This window comes from Betta splendens, chromosome 14 (genome assembly GCF_900634795.4).
Source record: "Betta splendens chromosome 14, fBetSpl5.4, whole genome shotgun sequence".
NCBI lineage: Eukaryota > Metazoa > Chordata > Actinopteri > Anabantiformes > Osphronemidae > Betta > Betta splendens.
This window is the reverse complement of record NC_040894.2, coordinates 14,232,312-14,256,720: the sequence shown is the minus strand read 5'-3', so window position 1 is coordinate 14,256,720 and position 24,409 is coordinate 14,232,312. Positions and strand designations below refer to the sequence as shown.

The window sequence follows — 24,409 nt, the reverse complement described above, 5'->3', positions numbered from 1 at the left end:
TGTACGACAGCACAGGTAATTAGTTGTTTGTGTAAGAATGTTCAGTTCAGTATTGCACCTAACCAGCACAGGACGACTGTGTTGGATTTTCCATTACACGCCCTTATGATTGCGCCATCGACCTCATCTCCGGGGCAGCGCCACCCAGTGGGCGGATCTTCTCCTTATCCCAGTCGGAGAGGGAAGCGATGGAGAGATACATCGCAGAATCCCTCCAGGCGGGTATCATTCGACCGTCCTCGTCCCCTGCGGGGGCTGGGGTTTTTTTTGTGGCCAAGAAGGACGGAGGCCTTAGGCCGTGTATTGATTACAGAGGGCTCAACAGCGTTACCATTCGCAATAAATACCCTTTGCCACTAATGTCCTCTGCTTTTGAGCTGTTGCAGGGGGCGACCATCTTCACCAGGCTGGACCTCAGGAATGCGTACCACTTGGTGCGACCTCACTAACGCCCCAGCTGTATTCCAGGCCATGGTGAATGATGTACTGAGGGACATGGTAAAGCTTTCTGTGTTTGTCTATCTGGATGATATTTTAATATTCTCCAGAGACATGCGGGAGCATGTTAGCCACGTCCGTGCTGTGCTACAACGACTTCTGGAAAACAAACTGTTTGTCAAACAGTTTGTTTGACAAACGCGAGTTTCACACCGTTAAGACCTCATTCCTAGGGTTCCTGTTGCAGCCAGGACGCCTCGCTATGGACCCGACCAAATGGCAGCAGTGGCCGAATGGCCCGAACCCGAGGACCGCAAGTAGCTCCAACGGTTCTTGGGGTTCGCAAATTTTTACAGGAGGTTCATTCGGGGTTTCAGCAAGGTGGCAGCGCCACTACACGCACTCACATCCACCAAGACTCGGTACCAGTGGACGGAGGAGGCGCGGTCAGCCTTCACTAGACTGAGAGTACTGTTCACCACTGCCCCCATCCTGCGTCTGCCTGACCCCCACAGGCAGTTTATCGTGGAGGTAGACGCATCTAGTGCGGGAGCGGGTGCGGTTTTGTCCCAGCGGCAGGCCGGCGATGGGAAGATTCACCCTTGTGCCTTTTTCTCCCAGCGGTTCTCGCCGGCAGAGAGAAATTATGATGTGGGCAACCGAGAACTGTTAGCAGTGGGCAAGTGAAGTGGGCCCTTGAAGAATGGCGTCACTGGTTGGAAGGGGCGCATCAGCCTTTTGTAGTTTGGACTGACCACCGGAATTTGGAGTTTGTTAGGACCGCTCGCAGACTGAATGCTCGACAGTCCCGCTGGACCTTGTTTTTTGCCCGGTTTAACTTTACTTTGTCCTACAGACCTGGAGCCCAAAATGGCAAGCCGGACGCGCTTTCCCGGCAGTTTGACGACCCAGCGGAACCCGGTCTGGTTCCCGCTTATGACACCATTTTACCTCGGATGGTGGTCGGAGCTGTGCGGTGGGACCTAGAAGAGCGTGTACGGACGTATCGCCACTCCCATCCGGTACCTACTGGAGTGCCGGAACGGTGTCTTTTTGTACCAGTATGTCTCCGTCGGCAGGTGCTACAATGGGGACACGACTCTCGTCTGGCGTGTCACACTGGCATTTCTCGGACTCTGGCGTTCATCGTGCAAGGGTACTGGTGGCCTTCTATGCGGGGGGACGTCGAGAGGTATGTCAAGGCCTGCAGGATTTGTGCACGGAGCAAGACCCCACACAGGCCACCGGCCGGCCTGCTGCGCTCTCTACCCGTGCCTTCGCGGCCATGGTCGCACATAGCCCTGGACTTTATAACAGGACTACCGGTGTCTAAGGGCATGACGACCATTATGACTATTGTTGACCGTTTTTCTAAAATGAGTCATGTGATTCCCCTCGCTAGGTTGCCTACTGCAAAGGAGACGGCTTTGTTATTAGTAGACCATGTATTTAGACTGCACGGGTTCCCCGAGGACGTTGTCTCTGATCGGGGTCCTCAGTTTGTGTCGGCAGTATGGGCAGAGTTTTGTGCTGCTTTCGGGTGCTCTGTGTCTCTCTCTTCAGGGTTCCACCCACAGACAAATGGTCAAACGGAGCGCATGAATCAGGAGGTCGAGTCCATGCTACGCTGTATGGCTTCGGCGGATCCTTCCACTTGGGCTCAGCAGCTGCCTTGGGTGGAGTATACCCATAACTCCCTGCCCTCTTTCGCTCTGGGATGCTCACCGTTCGAGGCCGCCTATGGGTACCAACCTCCGCTGTTCCAGGAGCAACAAGAGAAAGCGTCCGTCTCGTCCATACGGGGGTTAGTTGCCAGATGTCGCAGTACTTGGCGACGCGTGCGCGCTTCCCTGCTGCGGGGGCAGGAGCGCGCATCCCGGTATGCCAACCGTAAGAGGTCCGTAGCTCCGAGGTATAAGGTGGGAGATAAGGTTTTGTTGTCCACAGCCAATTTGAAGCTGAAGGACGTTAACAGGAAGATGTCTCCCCGTTTTGTTGGTCCTTTCGAGGTCAACCGGATAATTAACCCTGTAGCTGTGCGGCTCACCTTACCTGTCTCCATGAAGGTTCACCCCGTGTTCCACGTCTCTCAGCTGAAGCCGGCGCTGGGGGCCGATGGAGATTCATCTGACGGTCCACCTCCTCCCCGCATCATCGACGGCGCCCCGGCCTACACAGTCCGTCGCATCCTGCGCTCCCGACGTCGGGGCAGGGGTCTATCTTACCTAGTGGACTGGGAGGGGTACGGACCGGAGGATCGCAGCTGGGTGGAGTCACGGCTGATTCTGGACAAGTCACTCATCCAGGACCCTTCACCGCGCTCATCCGGAGGATCCTTCCTAGGTCGCCTGGAGGCGACGTAGAGGGGGGGGCTCTGTGACACCTGGTGTCACCACCCATTGCTGGGAGGTGCTAATGTGTAGCAGGTGTTCCTTATGTGGGTAATCAGGGGTCTGGCATTTAATCCACGACGGAGGCGCACTCCAGTCGCTGGTGTGTTACTCCATAAGCGGAAGCCTTATCGCTGCATTTGTGTCTATAAGTATGTTGTCCAAGTTGACCCAGGTCTGATGTACGTTTTGTAAGTTGCCTTTTTGAACCTGCTGCCATGCTTCATGTGCCTTTTGTTTTTTTGTTCATAGACTACTAGTTTAAGAGGAACCGCACGCTCTTTTTGTTAGTTACAATTTGTTAAGTTCCTTGCCATTGCAAGCCATTTTTTGTTACGCTCCCTTGTTTTATTAAATACTGTGGATATACTCATTGGTCTGCCTGCTTTTCTGCAATTGGGTACCAGTTCTGCACAGCGTTGTAACATAAACACTGGTTAAAAAACATATGGGCAGTTCTGAATACAAATGTTTTGTGAAAAAAGGATTACTGCTTTACTATGGTCCGTGTACGCTCTAACAGTTTGATTTCCCCACCAAATTAAAAACTGGGAAAATGAGAAAAAAAGTTGTTTTCTCGAGAAAACGGGAAACTGCTTTAAATCCATTTATTTGACTGGTTTTGAAATCACCATTTTCAGTTGGTTTATTGGTTTTTAACACGCTGCTTTGATTGAATTCAGCAGCCACAACAGCATAATAGATTAGGTACAGTACAGTAGGTCATCACCAAGGAATTATATGTGGTCTGACTCTATGATTGTTCCCTCTTGTGCCAAAAAACCCATATTGTTTACAATTTTATTCGCAGTTATTTACACCAATAAATAACTAATCTACAAATAAACTGTGGCTCGCCTTCAACAGTGGAGACATTTATGTGGAAATATTTATGTTTATGTATGTAAGAGTCATTGAGTTACTGTATTGCGTGACCTTCAGGTCAAGAGGGAACATGTTCAGGTTGTTGTTAGCAGTTGGCTGCTGTCGATGAATGTATGGGTGTAATGTTACTGAGATTCCTAAATACTGACAGTTACATTATTACAGGCTTTGACAGCGATTGATCTGTTTAACACCCAAGCTGTTCAGAATAAAATAATTAGTGGGAGAGCTGGAACAGCTAAGACTATTAAGATCTTTGCTCTTTATTTATTTATTTTTATTATTTCGCCCACGTCTTTCATCGTCATACTTTAGCGCAGAAATGTCATTTAAACTTCAAAAGCGTCTATCATTATTCAACCCTCTCTGTGTAAATCAGCGTACTCTGTGTAAATCAGTGTAATCTATCATCATTCAACCCTCTCTGTGTAAATCAGCGTACTCGTATGTATCTTTTATACTTTTCAAGTTGTGAGCTTTTAAATATCGTGTGGGTTTTGTTAAATTTTCAGCTTTTCCATTAGTGTGTATTGTGTGAGCCAGTGTGCGTGATGTCACAGCTAGAGTGCGAGGGCACGTTTTTTAAAGACAGAACTTCTGTCTTTAACTCGTCACTACAGCCACAATTTTCACTCTATCAACATATTTTTTCAGTAAACTGTAGTCATACTTGTTTTCTTTCTAATGATGTGTCTGGCTATACCCTCAGACCTATATTTTAGTCGCTATCGACCTCAAAGCGCAAAGAGATCCTGAAATTCTTCTCTATACTCTAATGATAATTATCGGCAGACGTCTGGGGAGGAAAACAGGAGAAGACATATTTTGAAATTGCGTCTGTGGCTACAAACTTTCATCCTCAAACATAAAATTAACTCCAGTTGTTCTGGGAAGCCTTGGGATTCATGAAATGAAAATATTTTTGTAATAACTATTATGGTTTTGCTGGAATAAGCCTATTTATCAAGGGTGAAAATTTGCTTTCAAAGAGCAGAGATTTTCCCCGCCTTTTAACAATGCACCTTGGTGAGTGTGGTGGATGAGGGACGTTTCATGACTAATACTGAGGCATTTAGTGTTACTACTGTGCTACATTTTTCATTGACATTTTTTTTCACTTTTGCAAATTACAACTAAGAAAAAACGGCTAGTCTTCTATGATGGGTAAAATGGGTGAAGAACAGAAGTGTTTATGAACTTCTGTTCTTCTGTTTAAACCAGTGAAAGTGTGTCACCTGTATTCGTATCAATGTACTGGACTTGCTGGGAGCTGTTGTCCTGACTCCTTTCCTTTTGTGGCAGCCAACGCAAACAACCAGTCGCTGTGTTCAGACAGATTTACACCTCTTCTAGTTCTAAAGCTGGCAGATATTGTTCATAAACATGGTTCTGCACATAACATTATACATTTATGTTCATGGTAGGGGAGTCACAGATGTCCAGGTGCCTCAGACCAAAGGGGTCAAAAGAAGAAGTACGGCCCAAACATGTGTTTGTCAAAGTGGAGAATAGGTGCTGACCCTCTGTGGGTGTGCAAAATGTTATTCCCCAGTCATTTATGTGTTCTACAATCCCCAGAGCAATTAATTAAAGCCTTTGGGTTGAGGCCAAGTGGCTCATTTAGAGGAATGAACTTAATAAAAACTATAAATTCTGTAAAACTGATCCAGTGTGCGTACCTCAGCTTCATCAATTTTTTTCAGTTTCATCACTACATGTGAGTATCAGAGTTTTGCTGACATTTGTGAAGCTCAAGGCAACAGATGAACAACCATGACCAGTCTAGTTTGAAACATCTTTTTTAATTTCTCTGAACACAAAAACAAGTATTAAAAGACAAACAGATGACAGAACTGCATGACTTCAAAACTGCATATAACTATATATATATATATATATATATATATATATATATATATATATATACAACACAAATGCTACGGCAAGGGGGGAGCCAGGACGCCAGGTCAGAGGGGAGGTTTCACCATCTCCCCAACCGGAAATTGGGTACGAAGCCCCAATAAGCACAGATACGCTGAGCGAGGCAGCGACTGACCTGAAAGATAAGATCATGGCGAGATTGAACAGGCAACCCCGAACCCCACTACAACGGCTAAGTGAAGTACCATCAGAAAGTCTCATGGAAGATGTGAATTCAGCATTGAGAGCGATCCTTACCACAACAATCACAGAAACCAATGAGCTGATATACGCTTCAGCATCAGTGATCCTAGAGGTGCTTGGCTATAAGAGCAACCATGGGAGCCATGAGAAACAATACCCACCATGGAAACGAAGGTTGGAGGCAAAAATCAAGGCAGCTCGGAGGGAAGTGAGCCAAATGACAGAGGCCCAGAGAGGTGCAATGAAAAGACCGATGCCCAAGAGGTACAGCCAGATGACCATACCTGAAGCACTCGAAACTGCCAAGCAAAGGCTACAAGCCTTGGCCAGCCGCCTAAAGAGATACACCAGAGATAACGAAGCCAGACGAATAAACCGGCTGTTCGCAACACAACCTGCGAAAGTGTACTCTCAATGGCAGGGTAATAACAACAGAGCAGACCCACCAAGGCTGGAAACTGAACAGTACTGGAAGGGTATATGGGAAAGGGAGGCATCACACAACAGTGATGCACAGTGGCTGGTGGATCTGAGGGAAGACCACAGCAACCTCCCTGAACAGAATCCAGTGACTATCACAGTGGCAGACATCCAACATAGAGTCTCAGGTATGAAAAACTGGACAGCACCTGGCCCTGACATGATCCATGCCTACTGGCTAAAGAAGCTCACTGCAATCCATGAGCGCCTGGCAGCACAAATGAACCAGCTGCTAAGGGATGGGACTCACCCTGAATGGCTAACCGAAGGGCGAACGATCCTGATAATGAAGGATCCCTCAAAGGGCACAGTCCCATCCAACTACCGGCCAATAACCTGTCTCTCCACAACATGGAAGCTCATGTCAGGCATCATCGCAGCTAAGATAAGTGGGCACATGAGTCAATACATGAGCGAAGCACAGAAGGGCATTGGTAAGGATACCAGAGGAGCCAAACACCAACTCCTGGTAGACAGAACAGTCGCCCAAGACTGCAGAATGCGACACACCAACCTGTGCACAGCCTGGATCGACTACAAGAAAGCCTATGACTCAATGCCACACACATGGATCACTGAATGCTTGGAGCTGTACAACATCAACAGAACTCTAAGGGCCTTCATTGCAAACTCGATGAGGTTGTGGAGAACCACCCTTGAAGCCAATGGGAAGCCGCTTGCCCAAGTATCCATCAAATGTGGCATATACCAAGGAGATGCACTGTCCCCACTGCTGTTCTGCATAGGTCTGAACCCCCTCAGCCAAATAATAAACAAGACTGGCTATGGATACCGACTCCGGAACGGGGCCACCATAAGTCACCTCCTCTACATGGATGACATCAAGCTGTACGCCAAGAGTGAGCGAGACATCGACTCGCTGATCCACACCACCAGGATCTACAGCTCGGACATCGGGATGTCATTCGGACTGGAGAAATGTGGGAGGATGGTGACAAAGAGAGGCAAGGTAATCCACACAGAAGGGGTCTCACTCCCAGAAGGAACAATAGCAGACATTGAGGACAATTACAAGTACCTTGGAATACCACAGGCAAACGGCAATCTTGAACAGGCAACAAGGAATGCGGCAACAGCCAAATACCTCCAACGAGTAAGGCAAGTCCTAAGAAGCCAGCTCAATGGCAAGAACAAATCCCGGGCAATAAACAGCTACGCTCTGCCAGTGATCAGATACCCTGCAGGAATAATAAGGTGGCCAAAGGAAGAGATACAGACCACAGATGTTAAGACACGAAAGCTCCTCACCATGCACGGAGGGTTCCACCCCAAATCCAGCACCCTGAGACTGTACGCTAGCCGCAAGGAAGGAGGCCGAGGACTAGTGAGCGTGAGAGCCACTATCCAGGATGAAACATCCAAGATCCATAAGTACATCAAGGATAAGGCCCCGACAGATGACGTGCTGAGTGAATGTCTCAGGCAGTGGAGAACAGAGGATGAGATGCTGGAAGAGGGACCATCATGGGAGGACAAGCCCTTGCACGGGATGTACCACCGGAACATAACTGAAGTGGCTGATCTCAACAAATCCTACCAATGGCTTGAAAGGGCTGGGCTGAAGGACAGCACAGAGGCACTCATCCTGGCTGCACAGGAGCAGGCCCTGAGCACCAGAGCAATAGAGGCCCAGATCTACCACACCAGACAAGACCCAAGGTGTAGACTGTGCAAAGAGGCCCCAGAGACGGTCCAGCACATAACTGCAGGGTGTAATTGGGGGATCTGGGTTCAACTCCTGTCTGAGGCATGTTTATGCAATCACATTATAATATAAAGATTTGTATTTCCCAGATAAATTGAGTTATATGCTAAATGTATCACTATATTAGTAATCTATATCATAGATGAAGAACTTTAAGAAAGTTTCAGTTTTTCGAGTAGGATGTATACTGCTCTTATGAGCAGTGATTTAAGCAGCTAGTGTGGCTGAGTGGCAAAAGAGCATAACTCTGATGCAGGAATTCCTGGTTTGAAACCTGACTGGAACAAGTCCTTTACCAAAATTCAGAAGAAGGATTTACAGCACTGTAGTCATGTGTGAAACATTTTATAGTTTTTATTGAAATAAAACTGCTTTTGTTTTATTTGTGCACATTCAGCTCTGCAAATTCTTCTTTGCAGATCTGATCAGCTATATATTCAACTCATCGGTTAGTTTTAGTAATGTTTCAACTGATAAATTACAAATAGTTAATTAGAATATTTTACAGTATAATAAAATCCCACACTCTCTCTCAAAATCTTTTCACAATAAAAGCAATCTAATTGCTTATTAGCATGTTTTATGCTTTTGAATGGATAGTCACTGACACTGTTTTAACTTTACCAGTTGAGCACACACATCCTCCAAATCCTTTCAGAATTAATGCATAAGTAAAAATCATTAGCTTTCGTGGAAAATCTTTTAACTGCTTCAGCTTTTTCTTCATCCACCTCTCATGTTCTGTGGGTCAATGCTATAGTTCCTTGACTTGGGAGTTAGAGATCTGATTTTAATAACTATTATCAGTTCTTAGTATAACTACATTGAGTTCCTTCACATAAATTGAGTTATATATTTAATATATCAACAACCTTCAACTATATTTTAAAAGGGTCATCTGTGACTAGTCATTCACACTGTTTTACACTTTAGCAATTAACCACACACTTTTCAAAATAAAAGCACAAATTCAGATCTTCAGCTTTATATAGCGATATTTCTGCTTTCAATTGGTTTATTGTGACCATATTACATGGCTATTTTACAGTCTATTACTTAGGCACACACTTCCTACATATCCTTTCGAAAAATCAAATCTTAACACTAAATAGCATATTTACTGCTTTTGACTGGTTAATTATGGTTAGTTAATGAAACTATATTACTGTTTAGCAATGCATATACTTCGTCCAATTCTCCAACTTTTACAAATTTTAAATTTAGCTACTTTGTCGGCAGCTGCTGTCAGCTGTTTTAAATGCACAGCATTCAACTATTCTTTCAGCTCTTGGACTCTATTTACCTATTTTGATACGTTCAACTACATTTCATCAAATTCAGCAATCCTTTACATTCATTTTAGCGTTTCTTGGATTTCAACAGATCTCTTTGAACTATCCCTAATTTGAAATTCAACTGCTTCGGCTTCTTCTGAAAATATTCAGTTTTGTTTAAACAACACCCAGTTCTGTTCAGATGCATTCATCTATACATTATGTGCATAAGCTACTTTCAGATAGGTTTTAAAATTTTCAGCTATTTCCAGCAATTCTTTAGCAATACATTCAGCATGGAAGCATTCACTTTGCATTTTCCTGTGGAAATGCTTTATCTAGTTATTTTTTATAGTTCTTGCGTCTGCATCTAACTACTCCCGCATCCTTTCAGCTACAGAAGCCATTCCAATATCAGAATGTTCAGCCTTTTAAGGAGAAGTGTGCTTTTACTTTTCTCATTCATACGTTTCATATTTTTCAAGTTATTAAGCTTTTTTCTTTCCCATTGAAATGGATGGAAAAAGCGTTTCAAATCCTCCTCCGCTTTATCTAATTTCAGCTTTAACTACTTCAACACACTTTAAGCTACAGACACCATTTGAACTACAAACCAATCTTCAACTATTCAACTATTAATGTATTGTTCAACTTGTTAATATATTTAACAGATTCTGAGTTATAGCAGTTTAGGTATAGGGTGGGTTTTGAGGAATTTTCAGCTTTTCCATTAGTGTGTGTTGCATCTGATTGAGTGGGTGATGTCACAGCTAGAATGTGAAGAGTCACTTTCTTATGCCAGAACTTTTCTCTTTAAGTCGTCACTACAGCCACAGTTTTTTACTCTATCAACGTATTTTCTTCACTCGTTTGTAGTCATACTTGTCTTCTTTCCAATGATGTGCCTGGCTAAGCTATCAAAACTATACTTTAGTCTGTATCTGCCTGAATGCACAGAGAGTTCCAGAAATCCTCTCATTCACTCCAATGGAAAAGATTCTCTGAATTTTGGGTAAAATCACAGAGGGACAGGCATTTTTAAATCGCGACTGTGGCCACAATTTTCAACCCTCAAGCATAAAACCCACACCAGTTGCTCATTGAAGGCTTGGGATTCAAGTGAAGTTATTTTTGTCATAACCATTATGGTTTTGGTGTAAAAAGCCTGTTAAGCTGGGGTGGAAATCAGCCTCACTACAGCTCGTTGTGCTGATCAGTCGAGGTTCCTGCCTGCTCCATGACAACAGTGCAGCTGCAGCAGATAAGGGATTGAGCTCAATAGCACTTTGACTTACAAGTAAAACTTCTAATGCTCACAGCAGCTCTAAGCATATTAGTGATGAGTTCATTGCACTCTTGATTCATCATAAGGGCAGGTGTAGACATTAAGCTTTTTTAAACTACCTATGTAACTATGCAAATTTATAGCACAATGCATTGTGGGTGATGCACCATAACAGAATGTTGTGTTAATGGGAGTGACCCTTGCAATGAATAATGAACAATTTTTGGATTAGGCTGTTCATGTTGACATAAGAGACTAATCTTAATGTTTAATTATAATTTTTTTGTTTTATTTAAATTGTTTTCTTAATCTCACACAATGCACTTCAGCTTTGTCCCTTTACTTACACAAAAGAAAAATCATCAATGCAGTATATTGTATTTAACTAAACTTAAACTCAATTTAAGACTGTCTAGAATACAGCATTGATTGTTACATTCAATAAAATAATCTATCTCTAAGTCTTTTTTGACATGCAGAAGCAAGGCCAATTAACTGACTGTCCAGTTAATTCCTGTATTTATCTACAGGTGAACTCATTCACGTCGTTGTTTTTGCTGATTTCAGTCGACTGTCAGTGCGCTTTCCGGCGCTGATCACACACTCATCACACCGTCATAAGCCGATTGTCAGCAGCCCCCCTCCTTGGTCTGTCCGGGGAAGGTGTTAAAAATGTTAATGAGGTCACGCCCATTTTTAGGACCAAATACAGTAATTATAGCAATTTACAAATGTACCTAATGAAATTCTTAAATTCTCATTCTATATATACGGCCATATTCAATTGGATGTAGTGTATGTGTGTCAGTCTGCCTGCTTCAGGAGCTGTTTTAAATAAAAAAAAAAGCATTTGAATCTTCTTATCAGGCCTAGATGAACATAACAATAGGCAGCCTCTTTTCAGACAGAACTACCAATCCACAGCACTAGTTAGACTGGTTTCTCACCACCCCCTTCTCCCCAAAGCATCAAATTCCCACAGTGCTGTTACCTGGTGTGATGTAACCAGATACATTTGTGAACTACTTAAACAAAGGATTCTTCAGAGATCCATTACTTCAAAGAGCCTAGTGGTTAAAGCACACAAGTTCCCACCTACTGTAGTTTTTTTAAACAAACCGTATTTGTTAGTTGGTGGTTTACTATAGGAAATTTTTATATCCTGAAGCCATAAACTTAAAAAAAAGTTTTATTTACAGATTTTATAAACATTCAGTTCATTTGACCATTTCCTAAACCAGGTTGTCTGAAAGTTGGGTGATTGCACCTACATTCTTTTAGAGCAGAAATGTTTCTCAAGGAGCTTCTACATTAAATGTCCTTCATGAGGGACGTGGTCTTTACACCTACTCACAGTACTTTGTTTAACTAATGAGCCAGTTCTTTACAGGTGTGTGCCTATTGTAAATGGAGAATAATGTGTACTGTAACTTTACTCAGACTGAAGGTTCCTGCACTTGGGTAATGTTTCTACTTTAAGAAAAGTCTGTGAGTTAACTTGAAAATTATTGAGCCGTCACAATCACAAGAGAGTGGACTCTTACAAGTACTTGGGTGTTCACCTCAACAATAAACTGGACTGGTCACGCAATACAGACGCACTGTATAAAAAAGTACAGAGCAGACTGTATCTGTTAAGGAAACTGAGGTCTTTTGGAGTCCAGGGAGCACTCCTAAAGACATTTTATGACTCTGTTGTGGCATCAGCTATCTTTTATGGAGTGGTCTGCTGGTGCAGCAGCATCGCAGCAGACAGACAGAAGGCGACTGAAGAAGCTGGTCAGGAAGGCCAGCTCCGTTCTGGGGCTGCCTCTTGATTCAGTGCAGGAGGTGGGAGAAAGGAGGATGGTAGCTTTTTTTTTCTTTTTTTTTTGTTCTGTCCAGCAGTTTAGCAAGCAGCTAAAGTATATATATATAGAATATATATACTCTTCCTGATTTATGGTTTATTTAATGGTTTATTTAGCTAATCCAAAATGTGTGTGATGTTGCTGTGTTGGTGGACAGGTTAGGGGTGCAACCAGCTGCTGAAACCAAGCAAATCTGTTAAGTAAACAACCGGAGCAAAAAAAAAAAAAAGAAGCAGGGATGTACCTTAGGCTAACACATTCATAACTAAACAAATTTTGTACCGTGGTTTACCTTGGAGATTAATACTAATAACAATAATAGTGCTAAGGTATGTGCACATACTCATACAAACATATACATATAATATACATACATATGTGCATTATTATACATATCCCATACTACTTAATAAAAGTCATGACATACAACACCACAAATTCCATATTCACACATTATTGATATTGGTAGTTATAAGTATCAATAATACTTACAGTTGGATTTGGAAAGTGTCCCACTACAAGGTTAGTAAGGCTGTAGCTTAATATTATTCACCTAAAGGGTGAGGCAGACGTTGGTGCATGAACAATGCCACTTGTGGAAGCCAGGGTGATGTGAGGGGCTCGGCCACTATGCCCATCCAGCATGCAGAGGAAGGAATCCTAGCAGCCAGGGAGCCCACACACCTTCAGTTCCAGGAGGGCAGGTGTTGCGACCCAAGCCGCCCACACAGAGCCCCCCAGGCAGAGCTGCAGCAGCCACAGAGACAGCACCCGAGGCCAGAGTGGGCCATCGGGGGTCAACGCTGTCCGCCCCATGAGAACCAGGGGCAAACACTCCCCCCGGCGGGAGGGTCGGCCTGAAAGAGTAGAGCCCGAGGACCCACGGTCCGTAGGGAGCCCGCCAGAAGATGCCCCAGCGCCCAGAGTGGGGCCCGCCCCCAGTCCACCACCCCCACACAAGCGGAGCGGGGCCGACCCCATCGGCCCGACCTCATCCCCTGGCGCCACAGCGGCCTGCAGCACAAGGCCAGCAATTGGTGGGGGTCAGCAGAAAAGAGACCACCCAGGCAGACGATCATCGTACCCCGGGCAGAAAACTGGACCCCCCACACTTCAACTGCACCACACGCATACCAACTCACACAAACACAGACGCATACACCCACCCACATGTGCAACACACATCATCACATCAACACACACACACCATAGACTCTCTCACAACAAACTAGTCAATCATACGTGAACCAATGCACTCTCAGATACATTCTTGCACCCACACCATTCGCTTGATCACATTCGTGGGGAGGGTAGGTCTGCCGTCCATGTGGCCCCAGGCAGGGACCGCAGCTCCTCCCAAGCCCCGCCCAACCCCCCCCAACCCGGGGGACGCAGAGGGCAGCAGAAAAGGTACCCTAGAACCCTGCAACCCAGCTTGGACGTGAGTGTGTGGAACTAAAGTGCACTGAAGGTGGGTGACACCTCCAGGAGCACAACCACTGGCTGACGGTGTGTCCCCCGGACAGTGCCCCCCCTCGCCCTAAATGTCTTTTTGCAGTTAAAACTGGGTGGTGATCTCTCCACCAGGGCCAGTGGGCGAGGCCACAACTGGCCTCAGCCCCAGGCCCCAGTGAAGGAGCCCACCCCTGGCCCTAAATGTATGTGTATGTGGCTAAGTATGAGGAACTTTGGGAGATAGCCAATTCTCCGAGGGGTCCAGCAGACAGAGCCATCAATGGGAAGGCTCCGTCTACTGGCCCCCTCGGAAGGAGCCCCCAGATTCCTGGACAAGTGTTTATGACTAATGCAATTAAAACTGCAGAGCATCCTACTTGGAAGGGACGGAACCACTTCCCAGTAGCTAAGCTATCATCCATAATGGAGAATGATGCCCACCCCCTGTATGGAACGGTGTCATCACTATGCAGCTCCTTCAGTGACAGAGTGATACATCCTAAGTGTCTGAAGAAGCGACACCATAGGTTGTTTCTACGTGCTGCTGTAAGACTTTACAAATTTAAATAATTTTGGCTCTGCTTTTGTTTTGTACCGCTGCTGCAACGTGGAAATTTCCCCATTAAGGTCTATCTTATCTTATCTTATCTTATCTTATCTTATCTTATCTTATCTTATCTTATCTTATCTTATCTTATCTTATCTTATCTTATCTTATCTTATCTTATCTTATCTTATCTTATCTTATCTTATCTTATCTTATCTTATCTTATCTTATCTTATATGGTGGCTGATGATGCCGATTTCCTGCTGTACAATCAGGCCCAATGTCTGTCCATTCTTGAGGCACTAATGTTCTTTGCCTTGTCTCATTCTTCTCACCTCGTCAACAGAAAATGGGGTGTGCAGATTTCTGTATTTTATGTCACTTGAATTTGTTTGGTAAACAAAAGACACCAGAGGCAAGGAGTCTCTAGCTGGAAGAATGAAGAATTTTCTTGTTAAGCAGATTACAAATATATCTGGTTTTCATGGCTCAGATAAAGTTGTGTGAAAATGGAGTCATGTCAACTCTTTCAGTTTGCTGTCCTTCTTGGGGGAGAGTTCATCACACCTACTCATTTTGGGTCTTTTGTTCAGGTAACGAACCAGTTCTTTGCAAGTGTGAAGTGAAGCCAAACTGAAGGAAAATATGAAACTTCCCCAAGACTGAGAAAGCTTTCAGTCTTCGTCAGTTGTCATTTATTCCTGGCTGGTAGAAAGAAATTGCCAGTAATTTTAGTACTAATCATTACAATACAGTAATACATAGTATAATTAGAACAAATAAAATATCCATGTGGATCTTGACTGAATGTTTGACTAAAGGGCATTGTATTCAAAACTGCTGTAATTTTCTACTTAATTAGACATAAATAACTTTAAGTTAAATCACAGTGGCAGACATCCAACAAAGAGTCTCAGGTACGAAAAACTGGACAGCACTGACATGATCCATGTCTACTGGCTAAAGAAGCTCACTGCAATCCATGTGTGCCTGGCAGCACAAATGAACCAGCTGCTAAGGGATGGGACTCACCCTGAATGGCTAACCGAAGGGCGAACGATCCTGATAAGGACACCAACTCCTGGTTGACAGAAGACCGCAGAGTGCGACACACCAACCTGTGTACAGCCTGGATTTACTACAAAAAAGCCTATGATTCAATGCCACACACATAGATGACTGAATGCTTGGAGCTGTACAACATCAACAGAACTCTAAGGGCCTTCATTGCAAACTCGATAAGGTTGTGGAGAACCACCCTTGAAGCCAATGGGAAGCCACTTGCCCAAGTATCCATCAAATGTGGCATATACCAAGGAGATGCACTGTCCCCACTGCTGTTCTGCATAGGTCTGAACCCCCTCAGCCAAATAATAAACAAGACTGGCTATGGATACCGTCTCCGGAACGGGGCCACCATAAGTCACCTCCTCTACATGGATGACATCAAGCTGTACGCCAAGAGTGAGCGAGACATCGACTCGTTGGCAACAGGAACAGGCAACAAGGAAAGCGGCAACAGCCAAATACCTCTAACGAGTAAGGCAAGTCCTAAGAAGCCGGCTCAATGGCAAGAACAAATCCCAGGCAATAAACAGCTACGCCCTGCCAGTGATCAGATACCCTGCTCACCATGCATGGAGGAATCCACCCCAAATCCAGCACCCTGAGCCTATACCCTATCTGCAAGTAAGGAAGCTGAGGACTAGTGAGAGCCACTATCCAGGATGAAACATCCAAAATCCACAAGTACATCAAGGATAAGGCCCCAACAGATGACGTGCTGAGTGAATGTCTCAGGCAGTGTAGAACAGAGGATGAGATGTTGACAGAGGGACCATCATGGGAGGACAAGCCCTTACGAGGGATGTACCACCGGAACATCAAGACCCAAGGTGTAGACTGTGCAAAGAGGCCCCTGAGACGGTCCAGCACATAATTGCAGGGTGTAAGATGCTGGCAGGGAAAACATACATGGAATGCCATAACCAAGTGGCTGGCATAGTATAGTAAACAGGAACATGTGCGCAGAATATGAACTGGAGACCCCAAGATCAAAGTGGAAACACCTCCCAAGGTGGCAGAGAACAAGCGAGCCAAGATCCTGTGGGACTTCCAGATACAGACAGATAGAATGGTACATTGCGACATTGCGGTGGTGGATAAAGAGCAGATGAAAGCCGTGGTGGTGTATGTGGCAATACCAAGCGATGGCAACATCAGGAGAAAGGAGTGTGACAAACTACAGAAATACCAAGGGCTCAGAGAAGAACTGGAGAAGGCTTGGAAGGTGAAGGCCAAAGTGGTCCCTATCGTGATTGGAGCACTTGGGGCTTTTTTTGTACTGCTGCTGCAACGTAGAAATTTCCCCATTGTGGGATGAATAAAGGGACGAATAAAGGATCTTATCTTATCTCATCTCATCTCATCTCATCTCATCTCATCTCATCTCATCTCATCTCATCTCATCTCATCTCATCTCATCTCATCTCATCTCATCTCATCTCATCTCATCTCATCTCATCTCATCTCATCTCATCTCATCTCATCTCATCTTATCTTATCTTATCTTATCTTGATGCATGGTCTGACAGCAACAGTTGCTGTCAGACCATGCATCAGTAGGCATTCACATTATGGAGAAATCATTTTGACACAGCAGCAGCACGAGAAAGACAAAAACGTGTAACAATGAGTTTATATTAGTTTATCAAGCTATGCTCCCAAACAAGCTGTAGTCGTGTTATGGATATTCTGTTGTATTATTTCAGACTGCATATTGGGAACCATTAGTATTAGCGTTAGCAGCTGCTAATCAAGTTTCGTATTATATAAATCAATAAAAATAAATTAAATACGAAATTGCCAGTTAGACGTACCTTGCGCCTGTCGAAGTGTAACCACTTCAACAGCCTCCCATTCGACTTAAGAGTCAGATTTTGGATCAAACATATGGTTGAACTCCATTACGAGCATGAGGTAGCCAGTTTCGCTGTTACAATGGATTCAGTGACCGTGACTTTTGATCCCTGCAGTGGTTGACGGCTATGCGCTTCCTCAAAGGGGTGTGGCAATCAACTTCACTTGCGACACACCTCTAAAACAGAGCGTTGTGGACGAGAGCTTAAAACACACGTCCTCACACGGGCCGTGTGGGCGATCTACAGAGCTTTTTGGCATGAAAAGTTTCCGACACCGTATTGAGACATCAAGGTCCAATTCTACTATTTATTTATTGTGGAAAAAAGTGTGTGCATGGACCTTTAATGGAGACTACAGTAAATGCTGTCCAGCTTAATTCCACTGGTTTAGAAGCGTATCCTTCACAACTCTGTGAAGCCTAACAGTGACAAGTTGTGGCTCATCTTGCTTGTGTACTGTTGCCTTCAGTCCTTACTGTTACTGTCTGCACCCATTACAACACACCATACAACTCTGTCTGCCCTAACAACTGCTGACACCCCACCGCTAAATTACTTCCTCGCCCACTTGGTTACACTATGTCTCTTCATTTGCCCGTGCAGATAAAATCTAACCCTACTTAACAATATCAAGACACATAACAGGCTTGTTTTCCAAAATGCCTGTATTCTTAAACACCGCAGTCTAAGGACATTGATCAGATTGATTTTTTTTATAACTATGGGATCAATCGGGAGGCCAGTCAGTGCTTACAAGAGAAAGCTAAGCTTTAGCTTAAAAAAAAGTTTCCTTATGTTAGGAAGTGTCTACAGCTTGAGAGTTCTTACTACTATTAACAGGGATGTGCACGGGGGGGTGAAGGGCACGAGTCACTGCCTGTTTGCTCTCACAGTCCGAAGGGCCCTTAGAAAAGGCAAATGAATATGTGTGTGTCTTCACGAGTGTTTAGTATAGCAAGTAAAGTACTATCATTAATAATGAAATTGCATGTAATTGCCTTCATTTAATATGAGGCAGAGGGTGAGCCAGAAATTATCCTGAATTATCCTGAAATTGATTGTTCCTTGCTGGTACATACCACCTCTGTGTCTGAACAGAGCTTGAGTAGGAGAACAGAAGTAGTATTTGGAGGTACTGCTTCTCTGCAGTAGAAGAACAGAATCATGGAAGGTACCATGACTATTAAGACTGGGATTGTAATGTTGTTCGTTGCACTGTGTGGAGCTGTGCCTGTCACGAAACGGCAGATGAAAGGACCCACATGCACAGCACGGAGACCACAGGCAGAACGTAGGGTTAAACGGTTTATTCAGAATCACAGACAGTCCAGGTCATGCACAGTCAATCAAGGGGCTTCGGTATCGGTGGGGCAGGCGGTTTCGGATCCAGGGGCAGGCAGAGATTCAGTAACCGAAGATAGCAGTTTTACAGTACCGTGAGGGAGCAGGGCGTCTCGTAGTCGGGCGGTCAGGTTCGTATTTCCAGAGCTGTCCAAGCAAAAGTACCGATCAGGGAGCAGGCGAGAATCAGGAGTCAGAAAACAGAGCAGGATCAAAACACATGAACAGGATAACTAAACGCTGGAAAGGGTAGTCTGGCATACATACGACGATCTGGCGGGGAACTGAGGAAACAGGTGGTGGTTAAATACAAGAAGTGATTACTTGATACGGAGCAGGTGTGACTAATGGGGACCGGAAGTAAAGCTGGAACCGAAAACAGAAACCGGGAGACTACCAAAATAAAGACAGGAAGTGGAAACTGGAACCCAAAACATGATGATATGACAGAAAAACAAGGTGCCTTCAAAATAAACCTGATAACAGAGCCAGAACCTGACAGTACCCCTCCCTCTAGGGCGTCTTCCACGGCGCCCACGGAAGCCCCCCCCCCCTCCAAACCAGGGCGGGCGGAGGGTGGTCACAGGCGGAGGGACCGAATCCCCCCCCTCAAGGCAGACAAGCAGGGTGGGTGGAGGGAGGACTGGAGGAGGGTCAAATCAGGAGTTCATAAAACCGGAAGTAGGAAGCTCAGAGTTCATCCCCAACGGTCCCATGGGGCCCAGAAAACCCCCCCCTCTTTTGGAGGGTGGCAGCAGGGGAGTCGGTGCCACGATCGGTCCCAGGATCGTGGTGGGCGACGGCGGCAGAGGCCTCGCCATCGTCGTGGCAGGAGGGGGCGTTCCCCAGGCGAGCGGCCATGACGACGGCGGAGCCGAGGCGGACGGCGCCGCAGGAGGCAGCGCCACCCAAACGGCCGGAAGCGCCGAGGGCGAGGCCACCAGTCCAGCTGCCGAAGCGAGAACAGACGTGGCAACGCGGTCAGCGCCGGGCCGCCAGGAACCGATGCAGGTGCGGCCGAGCCGCCAGGAACCGATGCAGGTGCGGCCGGAGCCGAGCCGCCAGGGACCGATGCAGGTACGGCCAGAACTGCGACGGGCGCGACCCCCTCCTGGAGGTCCGCCAGAACTGCGACGGGCGCGACCCCCTCCTGGAGGTCCGCCGGGACTGCGACGGGCGCGACCCCCTCCTGGAGGTCCGCCGGGACTGCGACGGGCGCGACCCCCTCCTGGAGGTCCGCCGGGACTGCGACGGGCGCGACCCCCTCCTGGAGGTCCGCCGGGACTGCGACGGGCGCGACCCCCTCCTGGAGGTCCGCCGGGACTGCGGCGGGCGCGACCCCCTCCTGGAGGTCCGCCGGGACTGCGGCGGGCGCGACCCCCTCCTGGAGGTCCGCCGGGACTGCGGCGGGCGCGACCCCCTCCTGGAGGTCCGCCGGGACTGCGGCGGGCGCGACCCCCTCCTGGAGGTCCGCCGGGACTGCGACGGGCGCGACCCCCTCCTGGAGGTCCGCCGGGACTGCGACGGGCGCGACCCCCTCCTGGAGGTCCGCCGGGACTGCGTAGGGCGCGACCCCCTCCTGGAGGTCCGCCGGGACTGCGTCGGGCGCGACCCCCTCCTGGAGGTCCGCCGGGACTGCGTCGGGCGCGACCCCCTCCTGGAGGTCCGCCGGGACTGCAGCTGGCGCGACCTCCTCCTGGAGGTGCGCGGGGACTGCAGCTGGCGCGACCTCCTCCTGGAGGTGCGCGGGGACTGCAGCTGGCGCGACCTCCTCCTGGAGGTGCGCGGGGACTGCAGCTGGCGCGACCTCCTCCTGGAGGTGCGCGGGGACTGCAGCTGGCGCGACCTCCTCCTGGAGGTGCGCGGGGACTGCAGCTGGCGCGACCTCCTCCTGGAGGTCCGCCGGGACTGCCACCCCGAGACTGACAGGGACAGGAACGGCATCTACTTGGCCGACAGGGACAGGAACGGCATCTACTTGGCCGACAGGGACAGGAACGGCATCTACTTGGCCGACAGGGACAGGAACGGCATCTACTTGGCCGACAGGGACAGGAACGGCATCTACTTGGCCGACCGGGACAGGAACGGCATCTACTTGGCCGACCGGGACAGGAACGGCCTCGACATGGCCGACCGGGACAGGAACTGGAACGGCCTCGACATGGCCGACCGGGACAGGAACTGGAACGGCCTCGACATGGCCGACAGGGACAGGAACTGGAACGGCCGCAACATGGCCGACAGGGACAGGAACTGGAACGGCCGCAACATGGCCGACAGGAACGGCCGCAACATGGCCGACAGGAACTGGGACGGCGTCCCCTCCGGAGCCGGCATGACTGCTTACAGCTGCCGAGCTCGACGGAGGAGACGTCGGGCCTGATCGGGTGTGCACAGCACCCGTTCGACAGGTGGAGTCCTCTGGCTGGGATAAGACCTGCGCGTGACTGGACCGAACTTGGACAGGAGCGTGACTGGACTGAACTGGGACAGAGCTGGACTGAACTGGGACAGAGCTCGACTGAACTGGGCTCGACTGGACTGGGCTCGACTGGACGGGAACCTGGACTGGGCTCGACTGGACTGGGCTCGACTGGGCTGGAACCTGGACTGGGCTCGACTGGGCTGGAACCTGGACTGGGCCCGACTGGACTGGGCTCGACTGGGCGGGAACCTGGACTGGGCTCGACTGGGCGGGAACCTGGACTGGGCTCGACTAGGCTGAGACCTGTACTGGGCTCGACTGGGCTGAGACCTGTACTGGGCTCGACTGGGCTGAGACCTGTACTGGGCTCGACTGGACTGAGACCTGTACTGGGCTCGACTGGGCCGAAACCTGGACTGGGCTCGACTGGGCCGAAACCTGGACTGGGCTCGACTGGGCCGAAACCTGGACTGGGCTCGACTGGGCCGAAACCTGGACTGGGCTCGACTGGACTGGGCTCGACTGGACTGGGCTCGACTGGACTGGAGACTGAACAGGGCTCGGCTGGACTGGAGACTGAACAGGGCTCGGCTGGACTGGAGACTGAACAGGGCTCGGCTGGACTGGAGACTGAACAGGGCTCGGCTGGACTGGAGACTGAACAGGGCTCGGCTGGACTGGAGACTGAACAGCTCGCGGCTGGACTGGAGACTGAACAGCTCGCGGCTGGACTGGAGACTGAACGGAACACGGCTGAGCTGGAGACCACGGAGACAGGGGACCGCACGAGTGCAGGAAATCCTCCCAGCGGAGCAAACGTGGGGCTGGGCAGGCTGGTGCAATCGTGACGGTCCGACGGGGCTGGGGGGAGGAAACCGAAACCATCGGCGGTGCGACCGGCGCTGGCGTGGTGCGGAGCGCGTCGCTTAGCTCATCGAACCTCGCGCACAGCCGCTCATAGAGGCGACGAACACCGGGGCGCTCTAACGCGCTGTCATCGTCCTCCAGCGTCAATATCGCCACCTCCACGGCGCTGCGCTGGTTCTCCGGGTTAATTCAAGTAAGTAATTCAGTTCAGAGATTCAGTAACCGAAGATAGCAGTTTTACAGTACCGTGAGGGAGCAGGGCGTCTCGTAGTCGGGCGGTCAGGTTCGTATTTCCAGAGCTGTCCAAGCAAAAGTACCGATCAGGGAGCAGGCGAGAATCAGGAGTCAGAAAACGGAGCAGGATCAAAACACATGAACAGGATAACTAAACGCTGGAAAGGGTAGTCTGGCATACATACGACGATCTGGCGGGGAACTGAGGAAACAGGTGGTGGTTAAATACAAGAAGTGATTACTTGATACGGAGCAGGTGTGACTAATGGGGACCGGAAGTAAAGCTGGAACCGAAAACAGAAACCGGGAGACTACCAAAATAAAGACAGGAAGTGGAAACTGGAACCCAAAACATGATGATATGACAGAAAAACAAGGTGCCTTCAAAATAAACCTGATAACAGAGCCAGAACCTGACAGTGCCCACCGTTGCACCCAGCCAGGACGAGCAGTCCAAAGCCCAGGTAAGCATCAGGGGTTCATGTTGGTGTTAGTTAAGCTGGTAAAGAAGAGAGGTCTGTTTTCTGAGAAAGGGATATGAAGATGTAACTGCCGATTGTTAAACAATCTTATGATGTTATTGGTAACAGTCACACTTGATTTAAAAAAATGGGTTCCAGTGATGTTTGTGTACTTATGTGCACTGCGCAGCCAAATAAATCCAAGTGTAGAAAAAGAAAACAAAACAAAACAGAAAAAAACATTTTGTTATTTTGTTATTTCTCCCATTTCTGTTCTTTTTGCAGGAGTATCTGTTTCAGTTCTTCTCGGCGGTAGGTGTCATTGCCCCCAACAGCATCTGGCACAGCTCTGAGGACTCCTTGCTGACGACACGCTCAGAAAAATGCAGGAATTTTTCGGCCTGAAGGTGATGGGAAAGTTGGACGCCAATACCCCAGAAGTGATGTGGTTTCACAGATGTTAGCAGATACGGTCACTTTGATGGTCAACCTAAGTGGGACAAGACTTACATACAGGTAAAATTAGGCATTTTTTATTAACACACATTCACACTGCTAACTCGCTCTTCGTGTTGCAGGATAACTGAATACACTCCAGACCCGAGTCGAAGTGAGGTGGATGCCATCATAGCCCAGGCCCTGAGTTTCTACAGCGTTGTAGTTCCTGTGGACTTCAAAAAGATTGACAGCGGCACTGCTGACATTACTGTATGACTGCATTCAAGTCTCTAAGTAATTCAGAAATTGCAGCATTTCAGCCACTTGAAATGAATGAAATAAAAACTTTTCTCCGTTTGATGGTCATGGTGGGGGTCTTGGCTCATGCATTCTTACCTGGAGAAGGCATAGGAGGTGACACCCACTTTGATGAAGATGAAAGCTGGATTCTAACCTCGGCAGATGCCATCACAGAAGTAATGTTGACTGAGACACTGATGCAATTTTATACAGTAGATGACTTGCTCACTTATACAGTAACAATGTGATTCTGTGTATAGGAACCAACCTGTTCTTGGTGGCGGCCCAGTTGGGACATGCACTTGGACTGGCCCAGTCTTAGGTCCAGACGTTTTCTTACCTACCAGTATGTGAACACAGAGGGGTACAAGCTACCAGACGATAACAGTACGACGAGGAGTACAAGCAATTTATGGTGAGAACCCAAAACATTCACTGACTGAGTTTTAAGACTGTTACAGTCAGCATCACCATCACAGCTTGTTTTGTTTTTTAGGAGTCAGAGAAACATGAGCTCATCCAACATCTAAGCCCAACCCAAATCCACAGCCTACCAAAAAATTTGTGCCAAAACCAAACCCAGGACCAAAACCAAATCCTCAGTCCACAACAGAACCGGTTCCAGGCAGGTGCAACAGGGACCTAGTCTTTGATGCCATAGCCTCTACTGAGAATAACCTCTACTTTTTTAGAGATGGGTGAGTCATTTTTTTCTTTGTTAGTCTTAGATATTAGATAATTCTGGACAAGGGTCAGCACTGTGATCAAAAGTCAATCTGTTTAGCCTGGAATCAGAAAAGAAAATGAATGAAATGAAAAAAATATGCTGCTTATGAAAATACAAGACACACTGCCATTTTCTTTAAAGGTACAAAATTAGGTCAATTAATAATCATTTTTGATAATAAACAATCCAGTCATCCGTATTAAACGTAGTCTATAACCAGACTGAAACATGGAAAAAG

The 24,409-nt window shown here is 47.4% G+C and overlaps 1 pseudogene; it reads left to right on the top strand.

Moving 5' to 3' along the window:
• The first annotated feature begins 19,787 nt into the window (after positions 1-19,787).
• LOC121202749 (72 kDa type IV collagenase-like) lies at positions 19,788-24,146 on the top strand (annotated as a pseudogene).
• The last annotated feature ends 263 nt before the right edge of the window (positions 24,147-24,409 follow it).